This window comes from Haematobia irritans, chromosome 3 (assembly GCF_050003625.1).
Source record: "Haematobia irritans isolate KBUSLIRL chromosome 3, ASM5000362v1, whole genome shotgun sequence".
Lineage (NCBI taxonomy): Eukaryota > Metazoa > Arthropoda > Insecta > Diptera > Muscidae > Haematobia > Haematobia irritans.
In genome coordinates, this window is record NC_134399.1 from 219,811,986 (window position 1) to 219,819,289 (window position 7,304).

Genomic DNA, 7,304 nt, shown 5'->3' on the forward strand with positions numbered 1-7,304 from the left:
TAAAAGTTGCCAAATCAACCGTTACAAATGTAATTAAAGTGTTTGGGGAACGTTTGTCGACAGCCAGGAAGTCTGGATCGGGGGGAAATCGAAAACCGGAAGCCGCTGAGACGACAAAGAGAGTTGCCGGTAGTTTCAAGCGAAACCCTAACCTCTCTCTCCGAGATGCCGCAAATAAGCTGGGTGTATCGTCTACAACCGTGCATCGAGCCAAAAAACGAGCCGGACTATCGATTTACAAGAAGGTAGTGACTCCAAATCGCGATGATAAACAAAATACGACGGCCAAAGCGCGATCCCGGAGGCTGTACACGACGATGCTGACGAAGTTTGACTGCGTGGTAATGGACGACGAAACCTACGTCAAAGCCGACTACAAGTCGCTTCCGGGACAGGAGTTTTATACGGCAAAAGGAAGGGGAAAGGTAGCAGATATTTTCAAGCACATAAAACTGTCAAAGTTCGCAAAGAAATATCTGGTTTGGCAAGCCATCTGTACCTGTGGCTTGAAAAGCAGCATTTTCATAGCTTCCGGGACTGTCAACCAAGAAATTTACGTGAAAGAGTGTTTGAATAAACGTCTGCATCTTGCCATTACGGTAAAAAGGCCATGGAGTGGTACGCCGCCAACAACGTGCAGGTGGTTCCCCAGGACAAGAACCCTCCCAACACGCCAGAGCTCCGCCCAATTGAGAAATACTGGGCTATTGTCAAGCGGAACCTAAAGAAGACCAAAAAACTGCTAAGGACGAGCAGCAGTTCAAGGCAAACTGGCTTTCTGCGGCGAAGAAGGTGGAAAAGGTGGCTGTACAAAATCTGATGGCAGGTGTCAAGCGTGAGACCCGGCAATTCGGATTTGGAAAAGCGAAAGCCTAACTGAATTTTTTTCCTGAATTTTATACTAATTGAACTTGAAAAATAAATTTAATTTGATTTTTTAAATAAACTATTTCACCGATTTACACGCGTTTTCCCTTGACCAAATTTTGACCGTATCACCATTTAATAGAAGTTTTTGCTGGGTACTTAATTGGAAATAAAAGAATATTTGAATTCTTCGCCCTAATTAAGTAAATTTATTGGTTTCTTATTGGTTGTAGTTTGATTAGTTTATTTTTAATTGTTTTATCTTTATATTAAATGATCTCCTTATAATTTCCAAAAATTTAACAATTTCTTATAAATTTATCCTTGAGACACAATTTAATGAATTTAATGAAATTTTCAATTAATTTTTTAATTGGAAGTGTTTTTACTTGGGATAATTAAAATTTTAATTCAATCATTTTCTTAAGTATTTTTTTTTAATTTGATTAAAAAATAATTGTATGAGTTAATTTTTTTGATTGACTACATTTTCAACTGTAATTTTATTCCGTGAATTCGTTTTTTATGTACGAACTGATTTATGCTTGAAAATTTTGTAGTGAAACATTTAAACCTAATCCAACAATTCTTACAATATAATATATAAAAAAAGACACTTTTCTGTCCGTTTGTGTATACATTAAAAAAAATTATTTTGAGCAATATGTATGTCTGTCATTCCTTTACATTTCTCAAGATTATCACTATGAAGATTATTCTTATGAAAAATATTTGCTATAATTTGTCAATAAGAGAAGCTATTTTCTCAACGAACAATATACAATTTTTTGGTTTTGTTTGTTTCTGTGAGCAAAAAAAGAAAACTGACTTTGCGTGAAATATTTAATATTTTCGATTATTTACAATATTATCAAAGAACCATGTTCTTTCGAATGTTCATAGCAAAGCCTCAGGCCCTGTATGGCAATCTGAGGAAGACAATATTTATTTTATTTGAACATATTTCTTCTTTCAAAGTCCTGGGAGCCATTTTTACTGCGAGTATTCGTATACAAGTATGACTGTTTAGTTATCAAAACTTGCTAAAACAAAAAACGCATATATCCATGAATTGCTTTTGTCAAGACCATGAACAACACTTAAGGGTACTGCAGCAACAACATATTGGCCAAGTCAAACAAATGAAAAATTCGTATTGCTTTATAAATGTCTTTTGCTATTGGATTGAAGATGCTCCAGCCAGCTTGGACTTGGTGGATATCAATGGAAGGTAAAATAAATAAATATGCAAAAATGCATTTCCAATTTCTGGTTCTTGGCCATTGCGCATTGGTGATGTTGTTAAAGCTTAAAGTGTACATAGGTTCTTTGGTTGTTTCAACTCATCTTCATCGTCTATAATTCACCTTCAAATCTAACTTGGAAAATATGTCTGAATGTTAAATGTTTCCGAAAGGAGAATGAATAGTTTTAGTCCGTCCATCCGTTCGTTCGTTTGTCTTTTAGTTGGATATATGGATATTTGCTTACACATATGAGAGAATGTTTGTCTACATTGAGAAGTAACTATCGCAGCGGTATCATAACAAATACATGTTTACCATTCTATGGATTTTTCGGGTTTCAGAGTGTTGCAATAGTGCTAAATTTTATTTTCGACAAATGGTATATACACTGAAAAACAACCTTACCCAGTTTGAAAGACTTTGTATATACTTTAATTAATTTGGTATTGATTACAAGCAGTAAATTAATTTTAATTAAATAGCACATTTGGGATAAAATATTGAAAGACATCTCCTATTTTTGAATGATTTTTATTTTTATAGAAAAGTTAAAAAAAAATCATCGAATTGAAGAACGGTTTCTATAATGCTTAAGAAGTGGGTCAGATAGTTGCAAATTAAATTGATTCGTGTCACAAAGAAGAATTAAAGAAATTGTTTTAAATGCTAAATCTAGGCCCATTAGTATTTTGCCTCACCGATTTTATGCAAGAATATCCAGAGTAAAATTTACTTCATGTAGGTACATTGAGGGATATTTCAGCCAGATCGGACCCTTATGAAATTTCTTATGAAATTTGGAATCGGGAGTATTTGAAAATTGGAAAATATTTTCTTAAAAATTTACTTCTATAGAAAATTCTCTCAAAATGGTATTTCTATAGAAAATTTTCTAAAAATTTTATTTCTATAGAAAATTTTGTCAAAATTTTATTTCTATATAAATTTTTGACAAAATTTAATTTCTATAGAAAAATTTGTCAATTTTTTTCTATAGAAAATTTTGTCAAAATTTTATTTCTTTAAAAAATTTTGTCAAGTTTTTTCTATAGAAAATTGTGACAAAATTTTATTTCTTTGTCAAAATTTTATTTACATAGAAAATTTTGTCCAAATTTTATTTATAAAGAAAATTTTGTCCCAATTTTATTTATAAAGAAAATTTTGACAAAATTTATAAATTTTATTTCTATACAAAATATTGCAAACATTTTATTTCTTTAGAAAATGTTGTCAATTTTTTTCTATAGAAAATTGTGACAACATTTTATTTCTAAAGAAAATTTTGTCAAAAATTTATTTCTATAGAAAATTTTGTCAAAATTTCATTTCTATTTTCATTTTCTATGGAAAATTGTTTCATAATTTTATTTGTGTAGAAAAATTGTGAAGAACTTCTTAGTTGGGAATATTTTGCAAAATCTACCAAAACATCAAGACATCTCCTATTTTTTGTAGAATTCTACCAACTGTGGCAATCGTAATACCAATACATTTTGGGAATGCATCGCATTCATGTAATCCTTTAGAGGCACGATTTTAATGCTTTGGAATAATCCATTCAACCTCTCATTTGTCTTCTGAATGTTTTCTCTCAGTATAAGACTGCATGGGAATATATATATATGGTCAAGTGGCAACACTTAGTTGTGTGCCGTATAGAGAGACTTGTCTCCCTCAACGACTGTTGCAAATCGATTCGAGAACAAATTAAAACATTTCAAGATTTATTCGCTAAACTGTCAAAAGTTCGTTTGGCGCTCATATAGAAACGGGAATATGCTCGTTCGTTTGCTTACAAGCGCGTACCGATTCGGACGCAATCACGTACCAAAAAATAAAGTTTGGCGCATACTAACAGATGTACTTACACCATGGATCGCCCCCCGCGCGCCTTCATATTCGTCGTCATTGTTGTCTTGGTAAAATTGTTAGCCTTTTTGTTGCCGGATTGAGTGAGGCACACAATCTCATTGTGAGATTTGACTTGGAGTAAAGTATTCCCTGCTGCGTGTTATATTTGAAAGTTGTTGCTCGCTTGTTGACTGGAGCATCAAGCTTTTGTTGGCTGGCTGGCTGGCTGTTTGGTTGACTAGTTGGCTGGCAGGGTTTTCTTTCGCTGTTTTTTTTTTTACTTTTGGTACATTTTTAATAAGTCATGTGTTTTGTATGCTGATGGGGATGCTGCCGTTGTTGTTCTTACATAAACTGATGCCATTGGTGCCTTATATGATGATCCTTGTTGTTGCTCTTATTTTCCCTGCAAAAAAAAAAAACAAAGACTTCCGGCGTTATATTTCTTTGTATGAGAATGGGCCCAATGATATTTCGCTGATGGTGTCTTCTTCCTCATCTTGCATTTGGGAGTTGTTTTCAAAAATTCATTCAATTTGAATAGAAGACATCGTCGGTTATGGCAATGCGATTGCAATAACTTCGCATCTTGCACCTTCCACGCGTCCCCATCCGAGGAGTATGTTGAAAAATCGTCTGTCATAATATTATGGATATGTTTTGTGCCAAGCAAGCAAATTCATTCGTTCAAAAACCAAAAACAACCAAAATGCTTCTCCTCATTCCATTGGACTGCACTCCACTCCATTCCAATTTCATTTCATTCACTTCATTAGGATACGTTGTTAAGATTTCGTCTCGTTATTTGTTTCGTTTTCGAATGTTATTAAAAATTTACTTTTTCACCAAAAAAAAAATTCATTGAGAAGAATTTTTTTTTGTTTGGAAATATTTCAAAATTAATTGCGTAGCAATGAATAAGGCCTTTAGAGCAAGGGCCTCATACATGTTATAAAGTAGAATATTCCATTGTCTCTCAGCAAAAAAAAAAAAAGAAAAATGCGTCACCAAAAATTAGTGAAAATGTTCTGTTTGGATCCGGAAATGGTGCAAAATTGGCGCAGAATTTACCATGGACTTGTCATAGGGCGGATGTCCATCATTTAAACAGCCGTTGCATTGAATCTGCAACACTTCTTAAGGTGTGATCCCAATTCAGTATTTTGGATTTGAATTAAAAATATTTGTCATATTTACCGAATAAATATAAATAAATTTAAATTTAAATTTTTTTAATGATTTTTAATGCATTCTAACGCTTCACAGTGGGTTGAGCGGTAGGCAAAGTGGCGATTAATTCAGGAAAGCCGTAATTTTAAAATATTGTTATTTTTTATTGATGGATAGTCATAAATACATAAAAAGGCATAACTAGAAACAACAAAAAAATTTAAAAAATTGTTGTTTTAATCTTTTATGGCCTTTTTTGTATTTTGGAAAAAGTGGTCTTATATCACAATTTTCGCTGTAATTTTTCAAAGAAAAACGATAAATTAGGAAATGCAATTGAAAATTAGAGCATACTTAATGTGCTTTTAGAAAAAAAATGTTCTTTAAAAATAATAGTTAATAAATATTTAATCTGTATTTATATACCCAAAATTTTAAATTAAAATCCGATTTTTTTTTTCTTCAAATTCCGTAATTCCACATATTTAAAAAAAAAATTACATTAGAAAATATTATTATATCTTATTGATCAATATTCATAAAAAAACATAGTATAAAAATAAAACAAACAACCATTAAAGGAAAAAAATAATTTAAAAAATATAATTGTACGGTTTTTTATTTACTTCATTTCATTAATTTTAAAAGTATTCATAATCATCATTTACTTCACAACCATTATAAAATTAATTTACTTAATAATAATAATTTTCTTCTTAATCATCATACAATTCGTTAACATAATCTTCATCTTCATTATCTTCATCATCTTCGTCACCATTATCATTTTCATTTTGGGTAAGAATAAGTAACTCCAATGCGGTCTGAGGCATTTGCTGCATTTTCATTTTGCAACTCTTCCTCTTGCTCGAAATAAATGGATCTGAACTGAAGAAATCTATTAAAGACGTCTTCTATTGTATTTTCCCGACTGAATTTACGGGAAAAGTGCTCCCTATACCTTTTGAAGTCCTTATTTCTGGCTTCCTGAGATTCTTCAGTTAGCTTACGAAGCTTTGTAAGTAATTTGGAATTAATTAATTAATTTTTTTTTCGTGAGTGCATGTGATTTATTTTTTAGCTTTGCCAATAATAAACTGTACACTCAGTAGCTACAATAACAAATACTAAACGGAATATAAAGACAAAAGCTAATAAGGTCAAAGTGATTTTTTGTTTGTTTTATTTTTTCATATATATTTTTAGCGACTGGAGTTATTTTACAAATTCTTTAATAAGTAAAAAAATGCAACAAAAAGGCAAAAAGATGTTTTGGAATTTATAAGCTGAAACTTCATATTTTAAGAAAATATAAGCAGTTTTACCAAGTTTCACCGATAATTCAGTTGAAATCCAATACAAACATCAAAAATACCCAATTTTTGGAGCAATTTCCTTATATTTTTTTTTCAATATTTCCAAAACATTTATCTAAACAAACAAATATTTATCATATGCTCAAATACCTGAAGTAGACGGCTCCATTATAAAATTTTCACTTTTAGAAGTCTTAATTAAAAAAAATTATCACTGGAAATATGCAAATTTTCACTTTTAACCAATGCGCGCAAAAATAATAATAATTATTGAACTTTGAAGACACACTGCAAATAAAGTAAACAACTAAGAACTTTTATTTTGGCATGTAGTGATGTAGAATTTTATCTTCTTTCACCCGGTACCAAATACGGTTATTAAAGTTAAAGTTCATCTTTTGAATTAATCGCCACTTTTGATGGATTTCAACCCTCTGTGCGCTTGTTTGAAACGTTTGACTTCAAATATTTTCAAAAATTCGAATTTTTTCTAGAATGGATTTAACATTTTGTTCAATCAAATTTTAATAATTTGCACCATATTATTAATTCTTACTCTGTTTTTATCCTATTTGAAACAGAAAAGGTTAAAATTACCCATTAAATATATGAAAAAAGGGCGTTATAAAAAAACTAATTTAAAAGAACTCCCTATGTAGTTAAAATAAAGGACATCTTTGGGAAGACATTTTTGGAAGTGCTTTTGCTGGGCTTTGTCATAGGTTTGGCTACGTGAATGATCTTACCATTCGGATACTAAAGAGGGTTATATTGTCTGCCACAGTAGCGTTGTTACCGTTGAGAATTTATAAAAAATAGAACAAAATTTTTACTCGTATTAAAAGGAAGC